Source organism: Pseudopipra pipra, chromosome 10 (assembly GCF_036250125.1).
Source record: "Pseudopipra pipra isolate bDixPip1 chromosome 10, bDixPip1.hap1, whole genome shotgun sequence".
Classification (NCBI taxonomy): domain Eukaryota; kingdom Metazoa; phylum Chordata; class Aves; order Passeriformes; family Pipridae; genus Pseudopipra; species Pseudopipra pipra.
This window is the reverse complement of record NC_087558.1, coordinates 11,125,423-11,147,671: the sequence shown is the minus strand read 5'-3', so window position 1 is coordinate 11,147,671 and position 22,249 is coordinate 11,125,423. Positions and strand designations below refer to the sequence as shown.

Genomic DNA, 22,249 nt, shown 5'->3' with positions numbered 1-22,249 from the left:
ACCCACACCTTACACGAGACAAAACAGAGGTCTGACAATCTTCAGAGGTTCATGAAAGGTGACTCTGCCTCTAAGCTGATATCTACCACTATCTACCAATTTCACTATCTACCTATTTGTTGCTTTGCAACACAAAGAACCATGAAACACAGAAAGACTAGGTGAAAAATAACTATTAATCTTCTCCTAGACAGGGCAGAAGTGTTGTAGTTGGTACATCTGATAACCATTTCATACGTCGCATCATCTTGGGTGTTCTTGACAGCCTCGTTCTTAGAAATTAGTTCCATTCAATAGTTTCACTAAGAAAATCAAATTAATTAATTGACAATATGTATACTACTCTTGCAGGCAAAAAAGCTGAGAAAAGCTGACATTATATAGAACAGAAGATCAGCATTCAAAATTATCTTGATAATCTGCAGAAACTGGGGAAGGGGGAAGTTTAATTTAGTAAAAATCAGTACAACATACTGTGATTGCAAGGCATCCTTCCTCCCTCCTCAACATGGGTAAGGTCTCAACTGGTGGATTGCCTCTAGCCTCAGACTCACCCTTCAAGAAAGATGTGGACAGATTGCAGAGTCCATGGAAAAGCAGAAGGTTGGGATACATGATCTCCATCAACCACATGAGCTGGGATGTTTAGGCAAGGGGAGAGCCAGTTAAAATGGAACAAGAAGAACATCTTCAACTGTGTAAAAGGCCATGCAAAAAATGCATTGACATTAGGGCGGCTGTATGATAAAGTTACTTTTGATTCCTGGACCCATCTCTGTAACAGCTGTATGATTTATGGTTAAGAAAGAAGCTTGAAATATAGTTTAAGGGTAATCTACAGGTTAAAAAAGTTGAAGTTAAAAAAAAAAATGAAAAAAGTTTGTCTTATGTCATGATTTGACTTGTGCTGGATGAGAAGATCCAGAATTTTTTATCACAATTTGGCAATGTTCACTTGCTTCCCTAAAGGGTTTTTGAATGGAACCAGCATTGTATCAACCATGTTACCTCCTCCCATTGTCTGTTTTCACTGACATGGGTATCTTGAGCCTGGTGCAGCTTTCCAAAGCACCCAGGCTGCACAGGGACATGGAGTCCCTCTCTATTATGTTGCAACTTAGCACAAAACTCTTCCTTATCTTCTTATCTTTCCGCAGAACTTTCTAAAACTCAATCTGATGTGCTCTGCACTGACTTACGTAGGTCTTGCAGTGCTCCTCACCTCTCAGATTTCATTCTCTGTGCCCTGCAAGCATCAACATCCAGACTAAGTTTTCCCTCCAGGTATGAGCTTGGCTTTCTCTCAGAGTAGTCTCATTTTCCTACCTAGATGCACACTTGCATTTCCTTAATCAAGAGCATGAACTTCCATTAAATAGGGGAGTCTGAATGACAAGTATTAGAATAATTTTTTTAACCTATCTCATTCAGTTGGCGCCTTACTTCCCTGCAGACCGGGCACCGCCTCCAGCCTACTCAAAAAGCTGTGCCCTTACTGACACCAGCATCTCACTTTTATCCTCATTTTCAGCTCCTTGTAGGCAACAGAAAAAATAGCAACTTGTGCGGATCACATCTAAAACCACGTGCATAAGTTCAAAGATAATTAGCCTTTTAGTTGCTAAATGCTGTGCAAAGCACACATTTAACAGCTAAAACTGATTTTAATCTTTGCTTAATTCTTTTGCCAGAGAGTCCCATTCATAGTGAGGCAGCTGTCTAAATATCTTGGCCCCTTGGGGTGAGGAGACAGCGGAGCCTCTTGCAATTCTCATGGGTGACCCCAGTTGGCTTCTTGAGAGCTGCTTCCAAATCAGTTGGGTCAGAGGATGCCTGTGTGGCTAGACCTCCAAAGAGATGATTTATCTGTGAAATGCAAAAATTATCTCTTTCCTCAGTTCAGGTAGTCAGTCTTGAAGTTGTAACAGAAATTTGGGTAGTGAGAGTGGCCAGATTAATAAGTAATGGCCATATTAGTGAGGAAGTACATGGATTTACGCCCCATTGCCTTCGTGCTGGCCAGGCATGAAACCACCAGTCACTGCATCCTTTGCCCCATGTAACAGTGTCCCCCTTGAGGCAAAAAGGCCCTGAACAGCCAGAGGGCAACTGCAAACAGTGGGACAGTCACAGAACTCTTGTACCCAAAATGCAAGACTGATATGTTTTCTTTCATAACACCTATGAGTGCCTGCTTGTAATTATACTCCTCAAAAAAAAAGTAAATAGAATATTTTTTTTAATCATCTCAAATTTCCTTCTGCAGAATATGAGTAGACATTAGTGCTTTCTACAGCTAGGCAGTGTACACACATCCACACAAAGGGATGACGCAAGGATCCAACAACAAAAAGTTAATGAATCTGCTCTCTGCAACAGGCAGTACCCTACACTAAGGTTTATTTACCTCAGTGTCTTAATATTTTCCAGTATTTAGGGAACCAAGACAGTACTGTGTAATCAGATGATTACCCCTTCAAATGGGGTATGTAATGTACTGTGATGGGAAGGAGCTGAACAAATGAATGTGCCTATGTGTGCTGTGTGATGAGAAAATATGATTTGCTCCTTTTAAAAAAAGCTGGTGTACTCCTCAATGGCAGACCAGGGCTGATTATATTTTTAGTATTAAAATGCCCTTTTTTTAAATTATTTTTCTATCTTTGCTTAACCAGTTTCTCTGTTATTGGCCCTCAGGTTCTAAAATATAGGGAGTGGCATAAAAATTGCATTATTTTCAATACGTTCCTGACACCTAATCAGGCAAGGCTCTCCATTACAATCACTTTCCTCTGTCAGACCCTTGGAGATCAAGGTCTTGTGTGAGGAACAGAGATGAGAACTGTGAAGCGTAGCTGGGAGAGGAGACAGATTGCAAGAGACATTTGGAAAGCTAACAGTCACCACAAGAGAAGATTTTTCCTTCAGGCATATGGTCAGCCAGTCTAAATTGCCAGTCAGTCCCTCTGCCAAATATTTCCCAGTGGGTGGCTCTCAGTGGCCCCCTGCTCAGCACCATACTTTGGTCCCAGGTCTCCTCAGAGACATGGTGCCAACTGGGAAAACTAAGGGCTTAGGAGAAGTTCAAGTGCCTTACAAATGGCAGGGAGTGTTATTTAGCTATCACTTACCTAGGCTGTACAGTTAGCCTATAGACTGCACAACATGTTAAAGTGGGAAAGCTCTAGGCAGAGCCATGAAAATTATCATGAAGAAATAGCTTTTTTTATTTTCTACCAGGTTCCCTATAAGCCCAGTATATCCAGGTCTAAAAGAGTGTTAATTCACACAAGAATGATAAAATATTGATCTTGAATAAACAGCCAAGAGGACTCAGAAATCACACCTAAGAAATTACAGAAAGACTTGTCTAGAAACTGGGATATAAAAAATAACAACAAATCCATTTGGGATCCTTCAGGCTTGCCTGCAAGCCTTACAGTCACCTTCATGAGTTCACACCCACACTACGATTATACAAGCCCTCTTCTATTGCAAAATCAAACAAAACCCACAGTCTATCACAAAACAGGTAATAAAAACATGAGAGTGACTGCTATGCTCCCCAAATTGTGACTATTCCCAGTTTGATATACCTTTTACCAGCTTGATCATCCAGGAAATTCTACCCTTTCCTTCTGGAGTGAGGTTGATGGTTGCTGAAGGCCTCCTACAGCTCACCAATGGGCTCAGCATTTGCAGGATACAGCTTCAGATCAATGTTCTCGGCTGGATGGATAAAAATACAAATAAATCAAACCACAACCAAAAAAAGCCTCTGGCAACCCAGAAGAAAGCTTATAGTCATTATATTCATCTGCAGGATGTGAACTTTCCATGTCCTTACTGATTTCTCTTATTAAGCAATCATCAAGCACTGATAGGAACTTTTTGCAGGAAATGGGAGTACAATGTGTTTGTAAGAAAAACACCAATAGAGCAGGCAGCCAGTATAAGCCACTTGACATTTCAGGAAATTAAGTTATATTGTGGTCCCAGCTTATAAGTTCAGCAAGACCCATGAGAGAACTCTTTGGAGACCTGCTGTGCTTTTCTTTCAATAGTGATGGGCACACTGGCTCATTGAGGGCAGTAGCCGTGTGTGCTCTGTCACAGCCGTCCTGCTGCCCTTCCTCTCTCCCGGCAGCTCCTACACTGCTCAGAGTCTGCATGCCCCAGCCAGCTTTGTCCTTTAGATGCTGAGCATGCTGTTCTGGGAGTGCAAAAAAAAAAAAAAAGAGGACTTGGAAGGTCAAAAAAATCCAGTGAAAACAATAATAGAGTTTCAGAGAAAGCCTCAGACCTCTGTCAGACAGAGCTGAATGTATTTTTGAGATGCCAAGTTCAAAGCCCAAAGCATCTCACCCCTAGATGACAGATCACTTGGGGGTTGCAGGTATTACAAGTACAAACTGGAGATCCAGGGTCAGGCACTGAAGCTCACAGGGAACAGATTTATAGGCTGTTTTTGTCTACATCATTGCCAAGAGGGCAGAAAATAGGAGGTTGAGCAACAGCAGTACATGGGCCAGCTGTGTGGGATGTGGAGAGACACTCATCCTGGAATGGAGGAAACAGCCACCAAGCTGGTGGAATTCCTGCTGATAGACATGGGGACAGAAGACAGTGAGCCACCTTGTAGAGATATATGTTCTTTTCCTGAGACTAGCTTGAAGCTGGCTGGGGAAGCTGTGGGCTGCCACCCATGGGCCTGTGTCCCAATAGCCTCTCACCTGCTAAGGTGGCAAGAGAAAGACAGCTATAGTAGACACACACATCCTTCCTTTGTGAGGAGGACAGAGAAGAGGGACATCTGGAAGCTGCTGGGGACTGTGTTCAGGCAGCCCCTTTCTCAGGGGAGTGCCACATATGCTCTGCTGGTTGAAATTTGCCTTAAGAGACCAAGGGCTGCACAGGTGCAAACACAATTCCAGTCCCCAAGGCTCTTGGGGGCTCTGCACATTTTCACATCCAAAAAGCTTAGTTGGTCTTGGAAAGCTTGCAGGATTGCAGCCAGGACAACTACAATTCCCAGTCAAAGGTATCTCCAAGGTGTCACATAGGAAACTGCTTTCTCTTCCTGTTAATTTGGTGTGGGCTTAGGGTCTCTCAGCCCACTGAAGTGATCAGTGCTTGCAGTATGTGGTTTTGGACTGTTTTGGGAAGGGCAGCTGCCCCACTACTACCCTGTGTACACAGTTGGGCTAAGGGCAGCTTCCATATCCAGCTCAGCCTTCAGCTCTGCTGTGTGACCTCAGGCATGCAGATAAAATGGAGCCCTGAGGAGATGTAAATCTCCTATTTGAAATCTCCTTCTATTTGAAATCATCCAGCTGAGCAAGAGAGGATCAAGAAGTAATCAGTGCCTCCCAGTCCCCATCCTCCCCACACAGCCCTACTCCTAAAAGAGGAGCAGTCGGGGATTAATCAAACCCAGCACACTCTGCCCATTGAAGAGTTGCAAGACTGTAAAACAACCCAGCTACAGACCAACCTAATGAAGAAACAGAACCTTTTTGTGGAAGAGCCATTGAGAATCCCATCATATTCTGACTCCAGTAGTGTCTACTCCATAATTTGCAATGGGATCATATAGGGAACTGAGATTAGCTAAGTTAGTTAGATCATGGTGCTAATAACACCAAGGTTGTGGGTTCAATCCCCATATGGCCCATTCACTTAAGAGTTGGATTTGATGACCCTTGTGGGTCCCTTCCAATTCAAAATATTCTGCAATTCTATGAAAATCATGTGAAGGTAAAATACTTAATTAAAACACTAATGCTGCAAGTATTCACCTCCACATAGGTGTGGAAACCTTCAAGTTTCCTTTTCATTATACGGATGAGATCCTGCTTTTCACTGGCACAATAGAAAATAGCCACAAAAATTCCACACACACAGCATCAGACCCCGCGACCAGCCTCAACACGCAGAGCGTCAGTAATAAAACACACCCCTGCAGGGATTTAGCACTTTGGCTTCTGCTCAGCTGGGGGACTTGGGCAGGACTTTCACTCTTCAGACTTAAAAAAATATTAATTATAATCAGCTCTGTCATTATTTCAACCCCCGCACTCCCCCTTCCCTGTTAGCAAATGGAAAAGGAGCTGTGTGCTGATGGGATTGTGGGTTGCATGAACAAGATGGGGCTCTGTGTGTGTGTGTACTGCTTTTGCCCTGGAAATCAAACAGCAGCTTTAGCAAGGGCATCCTGGGAAGGGCCCTCAGGTGCCAAAAGAGAAATTCAGGGAAACATTCTTTTATTAAAACAATTACAACAGCTGCTGCAGGTACTTCCTTATGCACACATACAGGCACCCCTCCTGCCTGTCCATCGCACACATTCCCTCTGCCACAGACATTCTTGCACAACCAGATGACAAAGTAGTCTTCAACTTAAATCTGTGCAAGACCCACGGCCCTTCTCTTACCAACCTGCCATACCTCCCTGGTGCATTTGTCCTCCTCACCCCTGTCCTTCCCAATGAACATCCTGCCTTCTCCTATCCTCTCAGAAGGGTCTCTGAAGTGCACACTCAAGCGAGGTTTTGCACTGGCACCAAGAGAGGCATCGCAGCCAAGAGGGTTAGAGGCTAGAGAGTGCACAGGGTCTGAAATGAGCAGATAAGGCAGAGATTTCTCAGGGATTCTTGAAATTACCTCCTTTCCTATAGAGTATCTTACTCCATTTCTAATTGTCTCTTTCCATGAATTGCAGTGGTGGTGTCCTGCAGCACTCACTGATCAGTGGTTAAGTGAGGGGTAATGCACCAAAGGTTGAGAATTAGCTCTTTGCCAGACACCTTTGTGCTCATTCATATGCATGGAAAAACAAAACATCCACCTCCCCATAAAAGTTTGTAAGGCTGCTTCCACAACACCTGGAAACTTTCTCCCCCAGGGTCCTGGTTAGACTAGTTGCAAGGTGCCATTCCTGATTTTCCACTACACCCTTCCATTGCACTGTCACATTCTCCTTCCAGCTCTACTCCACCCACATGTCTGAGCTATCCTGCTTTGGCCTTTTGTACAGTATTTAGCCTCGAAGCTTGACAGGGTCTCCTTGTTAGCTGCCTGTGTAATCTACCAACACAGGGCTGTGATCTACATCTAAAGGCTTCAAGAGGGAAACTGCAAACCCATAATACCAAGGGCCATGTAACTATTCTGTCTCTCATTGGAAAGCCTACAAAGGGGCAGGAAAATGCAGACACACTGGTGCATCTCCCTTCTCTTACACATACTCCTCTCCTTTACAGTTTACCTGCATTGCAAATGGAGTTTGGGAAGAGCATGGGACTCCAGGCAGGACCACTGAGCAGGCCAGGCCATCCCTGGATATGCTGCATGGAGCCATACCTCTACATTTCCCACAGTTGGCTGCAGGGCTTAATCTGTAAATTGATCCAAATGGACAATTACAAGAAATATTAGGCTCCAAGACATGATGGAGGGAAGACTACAGACACACAGCACTGGAGAATGGTAGAAGACCCATAGCCTAAGACTGCTGCCTTCATTTTCACCTTCACTGTTGCTGCTGTTCACACTTTGACCTGGCCATGCACCCTGCCATGGTCAAACAGGTAGCAGATGCTGCTTTTCAGGTCTGTTAGCATAACATCTTTGCTCTGTGCAGGTGTTGGCAACCACACTTACCTACAAAGCAGGGCAAAATCCAGCTCAGCCTGGAGAGCACCACTCTGAGGTGATCACCGGAGGCTACATTTCACCTGGCAGGCACAACCCTGCAATGGGGCACTGTGGTGCTACAGCATATATGGCAAACACCATCTTGCTCAAGGAAGGCACTTACTTTCGTTATGCTCTGTAGCTGGTCAATCCATGATAATGGTTTGCTCCTGCTCCTACCAACTCTTTGTTCATTTTGGGAACAATAGGAGAAGCAACACGTCACGCTCCAGGCAATTTCCATTTGCCTTAGGGCAGAATGACCTCTCTCTTCACACAGATACCAGCAGGTTCTAATACCAGAAACAGAAGGACATTCTGATCAAGACCCAGGCTGATTAGCAAGAAATTTGGATTTCAAGCACTTTCTAGTTAGACTTGCTTGGGACAAACCATTGCAACTTGCTATGTCTCAACTTCTTCATATGGAAATTGGAGGGATATAAGACTTCTGAAGCTCCAAAAAATCTAAAAGGGACAAGGGCTAAATGTCTGTTAATAAACTCCCCACTTGCCTCAACAGCATCTGTCCAAATGCAACAGATATCCAGCTAGCCTTGGTAAAAAAGAGGTCAGTAAGCAGACAGAAAACCTTTTGACCTGCAAGGCAGACATTATTCTGTCAGTGGAGGCTTGCAAAACACTTGAGAACCTTTTACACAGCATTTCAGCTCTGAGATTTGAACAAGGGTAAAAGCATATGCAGTGGGCTCATAGTGGGATGCATAAAGGTCTCCCAGAAACATGACATCTAGATGGGAAAAGCATTAATGACTGAGAAATGCTTCTGTAGGGGCAGAAAATTGGATGAAGCAGTGAAAGATGTAGCTCAGCAGCTCAGCCCATTGCCCAAAATAACCAGGTGGTGGCATGTGGGATCCTCCCCCACCAAGCCCACCAGCAAATGCACCAGCAATCCCAGCGTGTGTTCACCCTGTCATCAGCTTTGCTGGGCATTAGTAGTGGACAGCACCCCACCCTGAGAAAACATGGGGCATTCTTGGCACTTCACACTGCAGGCAAGGTCATCAGACACGATGACGAATTCTTTGCCTGCCATATCCACAGAGGTATGCAAGGGAATATGATCCTGCCCTAAGCAAGTGCCAAGTTTGATTAGAGCTGATCAGTCCAAGATCCTTCCTGTGAGGATCTTGCAAGGAGGGAATTACTGGCTACCCGGAACAAACCCAGAGACAGGAACATGAAGGCTTGTGGGGAGTTTGGCCAAGTCTCCCAAACATATAAAGCAGAGTGTCAGAGCCCATGAGAACAGGCAATCTTTCTTTTAGAAAATACAATGGAAAACGGCACTTCTCCCAGTGCCCTACAACCCAGCATGCATAAGCCACCACAAATGGACATGGCAGAGCCTTCCAGGCATCCCTTGCAACTTGTCACTGACTTGGCCTTCGGAACAGAGAAACTCTGGCCTTTTCCAAAATGATCTGCCTGACGCAAGGCTCAAATAGTTGGCTGAGCAGAGCGGGGATCCACCCTCATTCCCCTTTGGGCACCCTCTGTGAAACCTTGACTGGGTCCTGTCTTCTCTACTCTCTGCTTCAGTTTCCATTGAGGACAAAAGACCTTTCTCACTTCAACAGAAAGCTGTGCCTAATACATTAACACTGAAAGGACACCCCAGTATCATGGTGATGGACTTACCCCATCACAGCTAGCTCTGGGGCACACATTTCATGAAGATTTCCCTCCTTTTGCTCTGCAGGAGCACAGCACTGCCATCACAGATGCCTTGAAGGTCTGCTGAGGCCCACAGGGCTCCAGAGGAGTCAGGAGGGCAGAGCCAAGTTAATGTACAAGGTCTTCATGGTTCTTCTGTACCTCCACCAGCCCAGGGAATGGGAGTTCCACCTTGGCAAAGATGCCTACAAAATGACAGCTCAGTTCCAAATTATATTTATTTTTCCCTTCATGCAAAATGCATATCAGTTCTTATGTGTTGTCTTTCTTCTCTCTGTGATGAAAACTCACCCTGCTTCAGCCAGCAAACAACAAAGGAAACTACAGAAGCAGCAAACATTAAGAAAATCTTGTCCTAAAGCCTCCCCCCACACACATTTTCCCCACCACCATCTGTTTTGCAAATGGAACAAACTAAACTAAACAAGCTCCCGGTAGCTAAATTCCTTGCATCTCAGAAAGCACATGGATCCCTGTGCCAATGTAAACAATCTCATGGATAGTTTACATCAAACAAGTCAACTAATTTTGTCATAAACAAAGGAACAACAAATTGGTTCAAAGCCTGCCATAGTACATTCTGTGGAAACATTCTCCAGCAAAGACAGAAGTGAAATAACCATAGTGGGACCTTCAACACACACCCAGCCTGGCACCCTCACCTTCAAAACAGTGTAGGAAGTACAAACCTACTCTTCCTACAGCTCTCCTATAGATTACACAACAACCAGCTTCCTGCTGTCGCTGAAGGTTTAGCTGGCAGTCTGATGCAAAAGGTAGCAAAGATCATCCATTCTAAAGATCATCCAACAGAAGATCAATATAGAGAGAAGGGATGATGTGGCTCTGTTGGCTGGGTGCCTGGGAGAACTGGTTATGGGCTGGTTGAGAGCTGCATCAGGTGCAGGAAGCCATAGTAACTCACTGTCCATGCACCCATCCACAGTAACATGATGATGCAGTGATGGTAAAAAAAGAAGGGAAAGAACTGTGCTTTCTTAACATGGAGCTTCCTTTTTCCTTGGGCTCATGTGCATGCATTGAATTCTAGGATATGAACAAGTGTCCAACAATCCAACCTAAAACTGATCCTCAGGCAAAGCAAATCACCAACCTGAGAGAGTGATTCGAGGGCTGGGGAGGGAAAGATGGGCTCCCACTTCCATACAAGATTTGAACTGGCCTGGCTTTGTTTCCTGAATCTCCTTTGGGAAGTGTCCTAGAACCACAGCTCTAGCTGGAGTCTCCGATTTGGCTAGGTGCAGGCTGAGGACATCCCCACTTAGACTAGAAGTCCCACCTGGAGTTTGATTTCAGGGGCTCAGGACTAGAGGTCCACTCTTTCAGTACATAAGCCACCAAACTCAGCTCTTTTCATAGTGTCCTAGGTGTCAATATTGTCCTAGGTGAATTCAGATGAAACCCCAAGCTTACACTGAAGAAAGAGTACTCAGACAGACTTTTCCATCAGTTGAGAAACAAATTCTAATTAAACCTGTGCAATTTTTCCAAAGAGGCAGCACTATGCAACTTGAACTCAGCAGCTCCTGCCAGAGCCCAAAGCTGGGAGATTCATCCAGTCACCCATTAACTGCCTCTAGTATCACCTTCTTTCAAGTCATCCATGCTCATGGCATGTTTCAACTACCAGGACCTATAAAAAGGTGCTTTTTGATCCAGGCTATAAAGAGTTGCAATCAAAATGCATGTCCCAGAGCACTCCCTCACCCATGTCACTGCCAGGAGTGCAAAAGGTGCCTCCCTTGGAGCAGAAGCAGCTGCTTGGTGGGTCTTCCCCATGGATCAGTACTCTGCCTTTCAAAAGCTGCTACCAAGAAAAAAAAAAGTCAAACTGAAAAATCCCTCCCTATAATCACTTCAAAGCACATTGATTTGGAATCAAAATACAGCAGATTACTCTCAGATGACCCAGCTCCTGCAGAGACCCATAGAAATCTGCACAGCACCCCAAGGCGAGTGCAGAGACTTGGGAAACAGTCTGAATCCCAGGGGCCTTGCTAAGTATCACAGACAATTCTCTTTGGTAACAGCTATAGCAAGAGATCGGGGAAGATGACAAATTAAAGAAGGGTAATAGAAAAAAAATTTTTTTTCCTCTCATTACACACTCCTGGAGGTGGTATACTGTGGAGAGCAACTGAATCAAGCAAATGCATTCCAATGGTTTAGACCTATTGATTATTTGATGGCCTCCTATTAAATCAGTAGCTTTAAAAGCTCTTATGTAAAGGACACAGCTGAAATAGATAGAGCTCAAGTTTGGATACAGTTTGTGCTGAAGTAAATAAAAAGCAAGTCCATGGATAAGAACAGAATTAGAGTGGATACAACGAGTACACAAAAAAATACTGAAATCAGCTTACAGATTTAATACATTCTGCTGACAGTAGTGGTGGGGGAGGTTGTTTATTTAATCCAGAGAGTTTTTGGGCATAGAGAAAAACAGAAGTCGGGAAGGCTAAATGTACTATTGCTAGATCCCACTGCAATTTGAGGTTTGCCTCTCCATTTCTACGGTTTGGAACACTTGCTTCTGAAGGCAAAGTTCAAATGAATATTGCCCAGGTGGCACTGTGCAGTCCCCATTTTGCTAATGTTCATGCTGGAACAGACAACAAATTGGCAAAACTAGTTTAGAGGCAGTCAGGGGAGGGATGGAAGCAGCACATGGTTGCCTTGGAGTTACCCAGGTTTATCTACACATCATGCTGTACGCTCCCTGGTTCTCATAATTAAAGTGTCTAGACAGGAGATGATGCTGGTGAAGTAGCAAGTAAAAAAGGTTTTGCAGAGCTTTTCAGAGGAGTCCAGCTAAAGCACAATGACAGACACAAGAGATGCAGAACCCAGTTGAGATCGGAGCAAATTTTGACCTGAGTAAAGGTCCTTTCATAACCCTTCACGTCCCAAAAGAACTGCTAAATCAAAGCACTCAGGAGAGCTCAGATCTTTTGAACCAGCATCAGATTAGAGGTTTCTGCAAAAGTAATTCCAGCTGTGTCTCAGCTTCATCCAGATGCTGGCATTTAGCAGCCTCAACTTGTGTAAACCAGCCTCACTCCACTGAAGTCAACAACAATTGACACCAGCTGAGAATCTGGCTCTCTCCGTGGTTTAAATATAGTCTAAAGAAAGAGAACTTACAGAGGGATTGCCCAATTCCTCATGTCCATTTCCCCCTTGGGCTAGGACTGAACAAGATGATTTTTTTCTTTATAATTTAGCTCCAGTTATTTTTAACAATAACAATATGAGCTCGCATTTATTATAGCACCTTCCACCCTCCAGGAGCTAGGCTGCCTTTCAGGCTTTACAAAGAATCACAGAGAGAGAGGGACACAGCACCAGGATGAAGCCACCTCTGGATACAAGAAAGCAGATGCTCAGCATGCACAGAAGCCTGGCCACAAACACGATAAATCATTGAGGGTACTAAGACAATTCAGCTTCAGCACTGCAAGAGTGAGCCCCAGCCATTTGCACAAAGAAGCAATCCAAGGAATAGTTTCAAATCCTTCCTTAAGCTGGCCATGAGATGGACATGATGTTTTTACAGCCATGCAGGGTGTCACAATGGCCCTACATGCACAGCACAAGGCCAGACTACCACACATACTGCTGGGGAAAGGCAAGCACAAGTGACCTTTGAGAAAGGAAGAGTGGCTGGATCACTCCTACTGTGACAAGCCAGGGATCTTTGGCATTCCCCATTTCTTTGGCTCAAATGTCCCTGCAACACAAGGCATAAGGCTCTGAAGACAGTTACATGGTAACCTCTGTGTGCAGAATTACCAGACTGTGATTCTCCAAAACTCCAGCCACCTCACAGTGACACGTATATTGACTGCTAACCAAGGCAGGGAGGTCACTGGTTTCAGAAAGCTGAAAGGTCTGACGACCCTGACCAACTCTTTTTCAATATGGGAGAGAAACTCAGAAAGTAGAACAGCAAAAATAAGTTGTCTCATGGGCTTAAATCCGTGCTGTTGAGCTAGAGGTAGTAACACCAAATTTTGTCAACAGTGGTATGGTCCATTTTATCTGGGATCAGACTAGGAAACTAGGGCCCACTCAGATGCTACCGTGTGGGAACGGCTCGGAAACAATATCTTCCAGACAGGCCCCCTCAAGCCACCACAAAGCAATGGAAATGCACCAAGTAAAATCTGTGGCCACCACTCAAATGCTCCATCAAAGACATGAACTCTGGCCTCTTAGGAAAAAAAAAAAAAAAAAAAAGAAAACCAATACAAACAAAAAAAACCCCACCCGAGATCCATTAATGAAAAATAAAGCACAAGGCAAGGGGCGATGAAAACAAATAAAACTAAGGCTGTAAAATGCCTGGTATGTAAGATGTGCTGAAACTTGCTGCTGACAGCAGCTTGAGCAGACATTCACATGCAGCCATTCATAAGATGCACAGTAATTACCTTCTCTGGGAGGCTGTATTATGATGATTTCTTTAAGCAGAGCACAATATCTCTAGCAACAGGATATAATTACAGCAAAGGATATGCTTCTTAACCTCTTTCCACCCCCCCAGCCGGCTCAGGGAAAGGATCTGGGAGCCGGGGACTCTGTGGGGAGGGTGAAAGTAGTTTACCCTGTACTACTGCCCTCATTACCTAGAGCCAGGTACGCTTTTGATGGGAGCTTGTGGTGGCATTGCTCTCGCAGGAACCCGATCTCTCTCCCCCTCAGCTTAGGGTGAAACACGCCCAACACTGCAGGACACTGACAGAGCTGGCAGCAGCCACCAGGCCACCGAAGGAGTTCAGCACAGACAGCCTACTCTGGGCTGACACCTCGGTGGTAAATAAATAAACACCAAAAACAAACAGGCGAGGGAATGACTCAGAACTGGAACACGCTGGCAACACCATGAGGCGGCAGGACTTCCCACCTCCAGACTGGGACCATGATGGCCCCAAATAGCCCACTGCAGAGTCCCTCTGGAGCTAGTGTGCCCTGAAAAAAAAGAGCCAAGGCTTCCAGATAAGGGCTGGCACCATACCCAGCATGGGTCATGTTATCTTCAGAGGATGGATGCCACTTCCTGGTGATTGCTTGGCCCACCTGCAGCAGCCAAAATGCCAGAGTTGGTCCTGTCAGCTCAGTTCTCTGAAGTTGGCTGTTCTGCTCCACTTCCACAGCCCTCCTGCAGAGAGGCACAGGAAATCCTATTGCTACAGCTGTTGGATTAACTCATTTAGAGTCCAGAAGTGGAGAAAGATGCAGGCAATGACACAGCCCCAACATCTGTGCACTCAGCTGAGGGACTCCCAGTACTCACTTCTCTGGATTCCTCTGGAATGGTGAAGTGGCCAACACAGTCGATGGTGGTCAGTGACTTTTGCTGCGCTGGGAAGGAGCTCAGTGTGGTGAGGTCCCATTTGCAGACCAGCAGGTAGGAGGCTGTGAGCACCACAACATGCTTCTTTTAATTATTTCAGTCATCAGTCCTAGGGGGGAAATGCAGGGGGTTAACCCCCATCCCCATGCCTCTCCCCCCAAAACCAAAAATGCAGTGCTAGGCCCTAGGCTCTGTTGTTGCTAGCCCACACACTGATTATCTGAAAATCAACCTTGGAGCTCAACCTTCATTTTCCAAAAGCAGCCAAAGTAGCAGTGCTCAGTGGCTTGGGCTCTCCATGCCAGATACTGAGAGCAGAGAGTCTGGGAAGCTTTCAGAGCCCTTTTCTGAGATCCAGACAGGTTTCCATTCCAAGGTAGAGGATGTTTTTTGTAGATGAGAGACTGGAAATCTTCTTTTTCTAATATGAAACCACTAAAAGAATAGCCAACATTTTCCTCACTGGTCTGGAAATTGCGTTACAAGTGAGAGTCTGCCTGGTGCAAGTTTGCAAGCTGTGATATCAGTAGGAGAATTTCCCTTCCCATTTACAAAAGGAAATGAATTTTGCATCCACCGGATGGCAGTGTGGGGAGAGCAATCATATTAGTCATAGTATTATTGTTTTCCTTTTAAGCCTCTCAAAAGTCATTGCAGACACAGCAATTCATTGCTTATTAAGATCTCCCTGCATTACAACCAGGGGAAAAAAAAATCTAGGTCTCATTAATAAACCATCTTCTAGGATCTCTATAAGAAGGCAGACTTTGATTAGCCAAGATCATTCAATAAATGATTTGGCTTGTCTGACAAAGGGAAATGATTGATCGGAAAGAGTGTGCTTTAAATAGTTCATTCTTTATAATAAAAGCAAAGACTTTAGATAGAAATACCAATATTAAAAAGGCAGTATTTCTGCTTCAGGAGAAGATAACTCCATGTACCACGCTGTCAGGTGCTGGCAGCACACACAGAGTTCACTTCAGAGTTCTGACTGCAGGACTGAATTATTCTAAGCCTAAAATGGCAACATCTTCTGCAGTTTCTCTTGCCAAAACATTTCAATGAACAGGAAAGTCTGTTCTACTCTCAGACATGGCAGGACATTAGTTATCAATTGTAGAGAGCAAATCTTTGTTTCCTGCATAGCATAAAACTCTGAGTAATGAAGCTGAATGTTAAAATCCAGGTAAATAATACTACTGAAATCTGTCGTATCACCAAGACGATTGTCCCAGAGTAATAAACAGTGGAAAACCAGGAGAAAACAGAGCTTGGGAAGCCAAGCCACTGGCCATCCTATTTCCACTAGAGGGCAATAGCAACAAAGCGACAAAAAGCTGGAGGCAAGAAGTCGATTGCGAGGAACCGGTAAAAAAATGGTCAAGTTGTGTTTCCCGAGGCAGGAGCCGCAGCTGCCCGGTGCTCCCCGGTCCCGGCCCCGATGGCGCCGCACCTCTCCCGCAGCCCCCGGCTCGCCGGCCCCGGAGCAGCAGCAGGTACCGCCTGCTCTCGGCTCCGGGCTTGGGTTTGTCGAGTTAGTCAGTGGAAAATATTCGCAGATGGTTTTGGTCTAGAAAACAGCCACAAGTAAAAGAAGTACTTTCAGCAGGATGCATTTAAGCATCATCAAATAGGTGGTCAGATGCCGCTCTGAGCAGATAATTGATCCAACCTAACACATCATTCAATTCCAGATGTTGTAGAGAGCAAGAAAGGGAGATGGAAAGACTTCAGCAGCCTGATCTATTTGGCTTACTGAAGGGAAGGTTTGGAGGTGATTTGATCTAAATCTACTAACGTTTCTCAGTGGGGGACTGTCAGAGATCCTAAAGGACTTCATGAATCTAGCAAACAAAACTATAACTACATACAGAAGCTCAAAATAAAAGCTGGATAAAATCAAACTGGAAATAATACAAACTTTTAAAAATTAAAACTTGCAATAATGCCATTAGTTTATCTGTTGAACAAATCATGTAGGGGAGAGTTTTATTCTCCACCCTTGGAGCTCTTAAAACAAGATTTGCTGTCTTCCTGAAATATGTGCTGTAGCTTAACAGTGAATTATTAGCCTTGATGCAGACATTACAGGTACAGATCTCATCTGAATGAGGCAGAAGGTGAGACTAGATTAGCAGCATGGTCTCTTCATGTAATTACAGCCTACAAATATCAAGGTTCTTGTTGCAGAGAATTGTCTTTCAGCTGTAGGGCCTGACTCCCACCTTTGCAAACTTACTTCACAGACTGTGTCGACACAACACTGACAGCAGCTCCAAGGACTCTGTCACACAAGGAGCAAAGGTGGCCTTCAGCTAATGGGGCAGCTTCTGTTGCCCAGTCATTACCTGTCTCTACAAAGAAAAAGAACATGAGCTTAAATAAACTGTTCTCTACACCAAGCTGTCCAGGGACAACACAGGCCATTCTGTACCCCAGTTGAAGCATTCATTCCTGGGCTGTGGTAACAGCTGAGAAGAGACTTTGGCAAAAACTAATACGTGAGAGTGACAAAGAGGTATGGGCCAGTTTCAGTGTTTTGAGCCTCTAGAGATGTTAGTCACACAAAGGTCAAGTAGCACAGAAAGTAATGTCTGCAATGCCTACCCTTTCTCTTCCCAGTTCCAACCCACAGAGATCTTTGGTGAAAGGAAAGGAATTTATAGTGGATACAGCTCCCTGGGTGTTGCATGTTGCTCAGACAGCCAGAGACCTGTGATTAAAGCATCCAAAAGCATCATACCACTGAAACACCCCCAGTCTCAGCCCAGTCCTTGTGAGCTTCAGGACAGACAACACCAACATAAAAAAAAGCTCAGCCTTTCCAACCAGAGACATGGAACAGTGCTATTGCAGCTGTAATCTGCTTCCAACCTACACCAAATGCCACCAAGTGCTTTACAGGACTGGACAGTTATAAAACAAACAGAATGTGATGACAGCACATTGGCCTTTGCAATAACTTGGGGGCATTTCTCTTGGAAGCAGCATGCGGAGGTGCAGGACTGGGGCAGGTAGAGAGCAGAAGCTCACAGCCCTCAGTGCTCACACTCCTCTATGTAGGAAGGGCTTGCAGAGGCTTCTGAGTGTTTTTTTCAAGGCTGAAAGGTGTTGCCAGCAAGCTGAAGGAACATGCTGGGAGACAGCATAGACGTGGCACACTATGCCAGGCAGAGGACAATGGCCAGCTGTGCCAAAATGGGAGTGCTGGCCCAGGGCACTACACCTGCCAGGCCTCCGAAGTTCTGCCTGCCTGCCATAGCTCCACATGCTGGGCTGACCGCTCAGTTTTCTAAATAGGAAAAAAAAGAAATCCCACCAATTAAAGCGAGAGGATTTGAAATGTAAAGGATGGTAATATATTTGGACAATGCACTATTTTGTAGGACAGGCTACAACTGGTCCAAGTTCCTCCAAGTGTTGCCCCCGTGACTTGTCTGCAGCAAGTCTCTCCCTCTCCTTCCTCCCACTAACCTCAGTCACCTGCACAAACTCATATGTGTCACCCCTGCTTTCTTCAGTCTTCAATTCTCATGTGACCTGTCTAATATCTGCAGCCTACCCTTGATAAGGACACCACATCTGAGAGGCATTACTGTTTACTCAAAGTGATCAGCAATTACACCCCATTTCTTAGGATAAGCCTGCAACACCTTTCTTCTTCTGGCATGTAACTAGAGCAGCTCTACAAATCAGCAGTTTGAACCACTTTCCTGGGCAGGTCATCCCCAAAGCAGGAGGTCTGGAGTGAACTGTGGCTCTCCCTCTTCCCAGAGCCAAGGGCATACGACAGGGATGCACTTTTATTCACACTCACACATGTAAAGGAAACACCGTGATCTCAACAGTAAATGCTGGAACTAAGACCATGCTCCTGCACTTCCTACTCCATTTGCAGAACAGGAAAGAGGAGGTTACGGGGCAGCAAGTCTGATACAGGCAGGTGTCAGACTAGCACAGGTAGAGGCAGGAAAGCGAAAGCATCTAGGTGGGAGTGGACAGCCAAATTACGGGTCGAAGGGTTAAAAGAAGAGAGCCTATTATTCATCACTACCACTGTGTTCCAGGCATAAGAAACATTTGGAGCTAATTAGAGGGAGAGCAGAACAATGCACTTGAGAAAGCGACAATGCCCTGGTTCAACCCAGCAGATGAGCTCCGTGCTCAGAGCAAATTGGTCTAAAACGAATATTGCTCCATCTCAAAACCAGAAAGGTGTGACCTACTTCTCTGACCCTGGCATCAGCTGGCAGGAAGAGAATTGACAGGCTGATTCTTTGTTCCCGTCATTGGAGATGAGAACAGTTCCATTTCAGAAATAAAAGCCAACAGCTTTTACAGCTGATTTTGGGTAACTAATAACACAGAACTGCACTCATTAACTAAGCTGGCTTGTATTGTAAAGAGCTCCAAGGCAACAACTAAATGGACTTGATATTAACAGCAATGATAGTGTCAATGTGACTTAGAAGCCTTAACTAATGGCTTTAACATTTTCAAATGTAAAGTATATTCAATTTTTAAAACTATCTCAATGGACTTTTGTGAGAATTTTGCTCCAAAGTAGTAACTGAGACTACAGCACCTGAATGCTAGACTCTGTGCAAGAACTGGGAAGCACTTGGGTCCCTCTCAGAGGAACATTCCCAGAGAATTGTAGTTCTGGAAGTTATTTTCCAAGGACACTTTGAAGGTGCAGTGTCAAATTAGCTTGATTTTATTGTGAGTTGATTATTTTGGTATTGTCTTCTAGTGAAGAAACTCTCGCTCAGCTTGCTGATCACAGGGCTCATGCCCTGAAGAAGAAATAAATACTTTAAGTTTTGATGTCTGGGGAAGGAGGGAATATTTTGAAGTTTCAAAAGAAACTCATTTATCAGTGGACTTTTGGGCTACAAACTATGTATTTTTAGGTATCCTGATTCCCCAGTGTTTGCCAACAAAGAAATCTCAAAAGCTCCTGGGTCCCAGAGTATCTCAGTGAAATTGGCATTGGCACTACTCCTATCTGGTAGTCACTGGACCAGCAGCTGTAAAAATTTCTGTCTACTCTTTATAAGGAATGCCCCCCAAACATTTTCAAACCTTATATAAATCACCACTTCAGCTGAACTAGCTTGAAAGCCACTCTGTTGCATGTTGTGAAGATGTGTTAAAGTACAGGATCTGGAGGATGGAAGCAGCCTGTCCCAAAGCGAAAATGGTCATATAACCAGCCTGACATCCTTAGCAACTCAGCTACACTTCACATCAGGAAGAGCAGGTCACATTGCATCTGCCCTGAGTCACTCTCCTTTGCTAGATGGGCTATTTAAAAAAAAAAAAAAGCAAATACACACGATTGCCAGGACAGACAAGTACTATCTTGAGTATCACTTCTAAAAGGAGGCATTACCTCCAGTGGTCCAGGAAGAATGAAGATGGGCTGACAGCAAAGAAGGGCAAGAAATGAAAGCAGGAGGCAAAACTCAATGGCAGGGACAAAATGCCAAGCAAGAGAGCAGAAAGCTAGTCTTTGTGTTTGGAGGACTCCTCAGATCTGGATTCCAATCTTTTGCCTGCATCTCAGGGTCTGTCTGGTACAATGATCCTGGGGAGCAGACATTTGAAGAGATGACTGAACTGAGGATACTGTATTCCCAAAGGAAGTGGAAGAGGCCTGTTGACAGTGTATCTTTTTTTGCCAAATGATCAAATCAGTTGTTGCAGGAACCTAGATATATTCCCAATGCTGTCCACATCAACTGGAAAATAGTAATGTTTTTGAGCTCCCTCTATGCCCACACCAGCTGAAAACTGGCTTTGGAAAAGGAGCTACTTCATCCCCACTTTGTCTGGTGGTTCCAATCATAAATTCTTTGGAGAAGGGACTGGCTAAGGCTCAGGGCATGTGTGAACATCACCCAGCACTTGGAAATGCAGCATCAGGTTTGGCCTCTTGCAGCCAAGACCACATAAAAGGCAGACTTGGCACCTTCAATCTGCGATTTAACAACAAGAAGGTATTTCAGTGACATCTGGGAAGAAAACTGTCTGGCTGTGTAGTAAGGCTGTCTGCTGGGTTCAAAGATCTTGATACTGTTTCAGCAAGACCAGCCACTACAAGTGGGAAAGCCATTTATGCAAACTCTTCTACTCTACTCTGCTTTCACCTGCTCCAACAAGATCAATGGATGCTTGTTTTGTGAAGTACCCCTTCTTGCAAAAGTAGAAAGTGATTTTTGGTTATGGACTTGGCCTGAGTAGCTTGGCCAGCTGCAAAATGGGTTGGTCCTGAGGTTCACATCCAACCCTGGAGAACAGTGGGAAGCATTTGCTGCCACAACTTTGTCATGGAAATGGATACCTTGCAGTAATTCTGACCTCCTTTCAACAGTCTTTTCAGGCACCTTGAATAACAAGTGAGTATATCAATGCCAGTTCTCTATCAGTGATGTTGACTCCTCCAGCAATTCTACATTCTTTTACCAGTGTAAATGGCCACTCTCCTTCCAGCCACATTAACCTTCACTAACTCAAAATCAGATAGAGATTTCTTTTCTCTCCTCTTTAGGATGACAAATAGGAACATGACAAGTTTTTTTGCAAAGTGTCAAGAAGGGAAGCAGTATGTAAGACTTAAAAAGAAATAGGCCTTCTCTCAATGGACGACATTTTGAGGATGATGTCTCAGGCTGATATTCAACTGTTTTGTACATAATGGCTTTCCAAAGCACCTAAGCCTGATCCTCCAGTATTTGCTTCTACACTTTTTAAATGGCTTTGTGAGACCTCAGAATTTTCAGGAGTGGCAGTAAATGTTATTCTTGTCTCCACTAAATCGAGGGTGCCACCTGCAAAGATTCTTAAGTACAGAACATTTACACTCCCAGACAAGAGTGATGTGCCACCTATTAGACTGAAGAGCTGTCATTTACCAAATGCTAGGATTCTCTTAACTAGAAATAGGCACTGCACAGAAGTGCCAAGTCGCAGCAAAAAGAAGAGCTCTGGCATAAACCTTTATTGTTTCCTTTAAAGAAATTGCTAGCAGAGACCTTTAAAATGAAACAAATAATGATTCAAGTTTCCAACTCCCCTTGCCTCCTCTGAACAGATCACAGATTCACTGATGTTGACATGTCTGTTAATATTATTATCTTGTCTAAACAAAGAAAATAGTAATAGCCTCAAAAATGCACCCAGAACGTGTAATCAGTAGGTCTCTGAGCACTTTTCAAAAAGGACAGCATAATTATCTCAGTTTTATGAGTAATTATCTGCATTTTAATAGTGGGATAACTAAGGCACAGAAAGAAGAATTAACTTGCTCAGCTGGCCAATGAAACACCAAGAAACAGAGTGAAATATCCTGAATCCCCATCAAATGCCCTCCAGATAACACACTTGCTAATATAATCAATCAGAACCATTACATATCTCCCATCTTCAAAGAATTTCATAAACAGTGAACAGACATCCTCAGTGTTAAAC

At 44.4% G+C, this 22,249-nt stretch overlaps 1 long non-coding RNA gene across 3 annotated transcripts in view; it reads right to left on the bottom strand.

Moving 5' to 3' along the window:
- Positions 1 to 22,249, bottom strand: part of LOC135419611 (uncharacterized) — a 103,613-nt gene that overhangs the window by 28,634 nt on the left and 52,730 nt on the right. For all 3 annotated transcript variants that reach the window (XR_010433056.1, XR_010433057.1, XR_010433058.1), the window contains 2 exons: positions 14,435 to 14,882; positions 3,597 to 3,729 (listed from right to left, as the gene is read on the bottom strand). This is a non-coding gene — a long non-coding RNA (uncharacterized LOC135419611). The remainder of the gene's footprint in view (positions 1 to 3,596; positions 3,730 to 14,434; positions 14,883 to 22,249) is intronic.